The following is a 6,000-nucleotide window of genomic DNA, read 5'->3' as shown; positions in this document are numbered from 1 at the left end:
CTGACCTCGACAGGCTAAGGAAATGGGTGGACGAGAACCTGATGGTGAACACTGAAAAATGCATGGTTCTCCACCTTGGGAGGAAAAACCTGCAGCATCCTTATAGGCTCAGCAGTGCTACGCTGGCTAGCACTACGGATGAAAGGGATTTGGGGGTCATGACTGACCACAAGATGAACATGAGCCTTCAATGCGATGCTGCAGCTAGTAAAGCAAGCAAAATGCTGGCTTGCATCCATAGATGCTTCTCAAGCAAATCCCAGGACAATACTTCCCATTGTACTCGGCCTTGGTGAGGCCACAGCTGGAGTACTGTGTCCAGTTTTGGGCTCCACAATTCAAACAGGATGTGGAGAAGCTTGAGAGAGTCCAGAGGAGAGCCACGCGCATGATCAGAGGTCAAGAAAACAGACCTTATGACAACAGGCTGAGAGCTATGGGACTCTTCAGCCTGGAAAAGTGCAGGGGGCAATCTGATGGCCACCTATAAGTTTATAAAGGGGGTCCACCAGGATCTGGGGGAATGTTTTTTAACCAGAGCTCCCCAAGGGACAACAAGGTCGAACAGTTATAAGCTCCTGCAAGACCGTTTCAGGCTGGACATAAGGAAGAATTTCTTTACTTTCCGAGCCCCCAAGGTCTGGAACAGCCTGCCATCGGAGGTGGTTCGAGCACCTACTTTGAATGCCTTTAAGCGAAAATTGGATGCTTATCTTGCTGGTATCCTATGACCCCAGCTGACTTCCTGCCTGGGTTGGGGGGGTGGGGGCTGGACTGGATGATCTTCCGAGGTCCCTTCCAGCCCTAAGGTCTATGAAATCTATTAAATGTGAGCCAAGAAAGAGAATGAAGAAGCTCCCCTGTATACACAATGTACCTGTGCAAGTGGCTGCTTGGTGGTAGCTTGCAAAAAAGCAAGCCAGGCTGGGAGTGGGGGATGACAGAGGAGGGAGCCTTTGTGTGTGCAGGCCAGGCAGCCCCCCTGTGTACCTCTGGAGCCCACCCAGTATATAAAAGTGACATATGGATTGTGAACCTAAACTGGGTTACACAGATCCCATGCAGCCCGTGGTATATTGAAGTGCAATCTGCTTTGCGAATACTGGGTTGGCAGTACATGAGGGAGGAAAAAGCACACCAATCCTGGGGGGGGTCATAAAAGACTCTACTGACAAGAACCTGCTCCCCCCATGAGATGCCCCCCTCCTGCACCCTTCCCGGGTTACATCAGCATCCCCCTCCTCCTCTTCCTCCTCTTCATCCCTGAAGTGCCTTGGGGCTCTCCTTTTGTGACTACATGAGGCATGGCTCTCCTTTGCAAGAGACTGGAGAGTTTCTTTGGGTGGGCTACTGTCAGTGCTTCTCCCAGTACACATTGGCATTCATGAATTCTGTTACAAATTCCTGTCTGAACCTTTGATCCCCACTCAAAATGAGATCAAGCAACTGATTAAATTCTTTAAAACATTGTACCATTTCATTATTAGAGGATTTCATAACATCCAAATTTGCTTGCTCACTACACTTTACCACATTGAACACATCTTTCAATTCGGATGTCATTTCTGCACTGGATGTAGCTATGCTTTCAGATGTGTCTGTCAGTAGATGAAGAATATTTTCTTTAGCTTCTTGTTGATTTTTTTCAATAAGTAGGTTGACCTTGAGCATTTCCAGCTGCTCTTGAAGATGAAGATGAAGAAGCACCTGTCCACAGACAAAAAGAAAGCTCTCATCAGTTCTTGAACAGTTGTAAAGAACAGTGAGTCATTCTTAAATTATTTTAACATGACTGCCACTTCAATAATTACTACTGACAGCCCAGTGAGAACCAGTGTCTCTCACCCAACCATTTTCTTAAGTCTGTTCACCTGAAATATTTGTCCCAGCACCACAGCATGCACCCCGCTTCCTGGGTTGCACGTTGAATCAAGATCTGCGCCCTTTCCCCCCAGCTGCGTGCCCATACCTCACCAAAAATCAGCTAGCTCTGCAGGTGGCTGTCAGCCAGCCCTTGCTGCAGCAGCCCTGCATGGGGTGAGAGCTGTGCTGGAGTCTCCATCTCAGGACTCTGCTGTTGCCTCCCTGACACAGTACTCCTTTTGGAATCTGACGAGTCGTGCAACACAATGAAGGTTGAGTTGGACTCCTCCTCTTCCTCATCATGAACAGGAGAGCTATTTCTTTTGAGCATTGGTTGAGTCTTCTGGGTGTCTGGTACCAAAACACGTGGGTGGAGTACAGTAGAGGGGGAGCTCATTTCTGGCTGTGTGCTGAAGAGGTCCCTTGAGCAGTCCCAACTGAGGTTGTTGGTCTGTGACTGATTCTGTTCTTGAGGAGGAGGCTGATTGCATGGAACTTGCAAAGTGGCTGTGGCTTGACAAGTACTTTGGCACTGGGGAGTTTCTGGTTGCTTGTGATAGATACTTCTTGTCCCAAACTCAGTCACGCAAGCCTCTGAAGCATCTCCTTTAAGGATGATAGACAGCTTGTTGTAAAATGGAATCATTCTACGTGAGGCACCAGACTGAGAATTATTGTCCTTGATGTGATGGAAGGCACACTTTAAGGTCTTTGTCTTACTGCAACACCATTCCCAGTCATGTTTGATGCCAAGTTTCCCTAATTGTTCAGAAATAGAGACATAAGCAGGTTTATTCCTGCGGTTTCCCAGGTGTGTCATGACACTCCCTTCACTCCAAATGTCAATCAGTGCCTCAGCTTCTGCATAAGTCCAGTTTGGTCCCTGTCCTTGTGAAGGATCCATCATGTCTTCCAAAATTTGACTTTTCTTGCTCCCCTCCATGGCCAACAAAACATTAAGCAGAGCAGATGATACACACAACAGCCTGTGCCTGCTGTTAGGAACTGTTCTAGGACCTGTTCTGGGACGTGTGAACCTTTTATTAAGAGATGCATAAAAGAAGTGTGATTTGTCCAGTCTCCAGACATTTGAGGCAATTCTTCACTTTTGATGGTCTAGCCCACGGCATTCAGAAGCATACCCACACTACTATTGTGCTGGAAATTCTTTAAAATCCTGGGTTATCATTTTAGGTGAGAAAGTGTGAAGCTGTTCAAATGGCTCAAAGACACTCATTTCCTTTAGATATGTGGACCAAAACAAATCCTTTCTTTGCATTTTCCACAAGGGTGATCAGGGCTCGCTCTTACTGTGTGGGGGGAGGGGGGGAATGGGGGTGGTGGTACCGAAGGGCTCTCTCATGTATGGGACATGTATGGTTTGTTCAAGAGTATTGAAGCACACAGGATCCCATGTTTAGTATGTGGTAACATCTCAGCTCTTTTCAAGAAATGCAGGCAGACTTCAGTTGTAGGGAGCACATGGTTTCAGTAGCTATTGACATATAAATGACAGGAGTGATTTCATGCTAATTTAGGAGAGTGACTTTTTGTAGACATTTGAGACAGAGGTCACTCCACAGCCCCAAATTTTGCTAAAGACAATGTCTTCCTTGAATCCTGAGGGACTACAGAGAAAGTAGAGGTTAATCTTGAAGGCTGTCAAATATTCACATCACAGACATATGGTTCTACTGGTGGTATTCAGAAACTTGATGTACCTCTGGTGTGGGATTTTAAAACTCATGAAGAGTAAACTCACAGGTTTGCTGTGAGGAGGATGCTATTATTTGAAGTGGGGAAGTTGCTCTTGTGTTGCAACAAACAGAAAGCATGGTTGCCAAAGACTATAGCTGCTTCCTGGCCATGTCAACATGGAATGATGACCAGTGGCTAGAAACATTCAGAATGAGCAAAGAGATGTTCTTCCACATTGTTAGCTTGCTGACCCCACACATCCACCATCAGATGACTGTCATATGGAAGCCCATCAGCCCAGAGAAGCGTGTTGCCTTGGCCATCATGAAACTGGCCACTCCAACAAGCCTGTGCCACATTGCAAATCAGTTCAGCGTGGCTCCCTGCACTGTTGGGAGGGGCATCAGTGAGGTTTGCCAACTGCTACAGGACCTGGCAGCAAACAAATTCATATGTCTAGGAATCCCCCGTGAGGTGGTAGAAGGATACCACAAAGTGGGCTTCCCTAACTGTGTAGGACCACTTGACAGCACACACATTCCCATCCTAAACTGGTCCCAGGACAAACATTCATTCATAAACATAAAGGGGTTTCCTTCTGTGATTCTGCAAGCTGTCTTGGACCACAGAAGAAGATTTACATTTACATGGGATGGGCAGGAAGCGCACATGATGCTTGTGTGTTTTGAAACTCACCACTCCTGAGATGATGGACAAGGGTGAATATGCCCTAGGGCAGGAGGAGGAGGTCATCCAGGGTGTTTCAGTGCCCCCCAGTACTAGCTGATGTGACTACCCGCTTCTTTCCTGGCTCATGAAGCCGTATGCAGGGCGAGTGAGTGACCCACAGAAATTGCTGTTGAACAAGCAGCTAAGTAAGTGCTGCATGAGTGTAGAGTGTGCATTTGGGCACTTGAAAGCCCGTTGGAGATCACTCAACTACAGGCTAGAAGTTGATACTGATAACATTACCCCTTACGCAGTGGTAGCATTTGTCCTGCATAATATCTGTGAAACCAGGGGCAAGGTCTTCAGTGACGCTTGGGAGTAATCAGTTAAGAGAATTGACACAAGCCGTAACCTTAAACAGCAGAGAAGCAGTTGAGCATGGGGGGCTAGAGATACAGGCAAATAGTGGGAAGGGTGCTGTGATCAGAAATCATCTGGTGGCACACGGAAGTGCCACTTTGTAGGGGGAATGTGCTCTGTGTGACTTGATCCTTTTTATCATTAATGTTCCATTTCATATTAATTTCTCATTGAATAAAGTCCTTTTTATAAAAAGTTGTCTTGTATAATGGGTTCATAAAGGGGAGGTGTCTGTCTGGGATGCAGGATGGAGGGGAGGGGGTGCATTGGGTGGGTGGCAGGGGGGATGGGTTTGTAGTGGCAGGCAACTTGAGAAGACAAGCAGGTCTAAAACCACTTTGGTTTGCATGACTGCAAACTGTAATAGGATTCACATGCAAATAGACTAATTGATTCAACAATAGCCTGGTAACCACCACCATCCCCAGCAGTGCAGCCTCTTAATTCTGGCCACTGTGGCGATTGGCAGGGGATGGGGGGGGGGGGGGAATTCATTGCACCTGGGGAGGTTTTTTTCTTTCTACACTTCAGTGGGGGTCATGCCGGCCATTTGTCCCATCCGCCACGAAAGTCTCTTGTTCTAGGATATGCTGCACTGCACTAGACATTGGCAACAAGCATAGAACCAGTCAAACTGGTTCTCACTGGGCTGAGTCTGAATTTAGAGACCCCACCACTACTGGCCTCATTCTGGTGTAAAAAAACAAAAACAAAACCAACCCCAGAGACAGTCTGGTGCAGGCATGTGTCGCAGCGCACCCTAGGGGTGCTGTGAACTCCCCTAGTGCCCCTACCTACTGTGCCAAAATCGGGTCTAAATGCACCCTCTTTATCTTGCCCGCCACGTCTTGCTGGTAAATATCGTTAAAGGGAGGCTGCCTTCTTGCCCTCCTTGGCACGGTGCCTTGATGTACTGGGGCTCTGTCTCATTGCCCTCCCTGGGCGTGCCCTTGTACTGTCGCCCGCACCAGGGCCTTGCTTGCGCTCCCGCCCGCACTGGGCTCCTCACAATTGGGGCTCAGGCAGCCTCGGCCTTACCTGGCCCCCAGACCCGCCCTCTCGGGTCTTATGCCCCACTGAGGCTTCTTGCATGCGCCCACGCTGGGCTCCTCCCGATACTGCCCACACTGGGGCCAGGGTCGGGACACCCCAAAATGCAGTGCCCTCTTCAGTGCCAGGAACCCCCCCCTCCCACTACTGGGGAGCTCCTATGAGGCCTCCTCCAACCCCTACAGCCTCACCTGGTCCTCTGGTGTAACACAACAACAAAATATAAAACACAAAGCCCCTGGGCTATAACATAAATCCCAAGCCAACCTGGCTATCCTTCATCCATATCCTTATCAGGGC

The sequence above is a fragment of the Crocodylus siamensis genome, chromosome 8 (assembly GCF_052110815.1).
Source record: "Crocodylus siamensis isolate JL-2025a chromosome 8, ASM5211081v1, whole genome shotgun sequence".
NCBI lineage: Eukaryota > Metazoa > Chordata > Crocodylia > Crocodylidae > Crocodylus > Crocodylus siamensis.
This window is presented reverse-complemented; position numbering follows the sequence as displayed.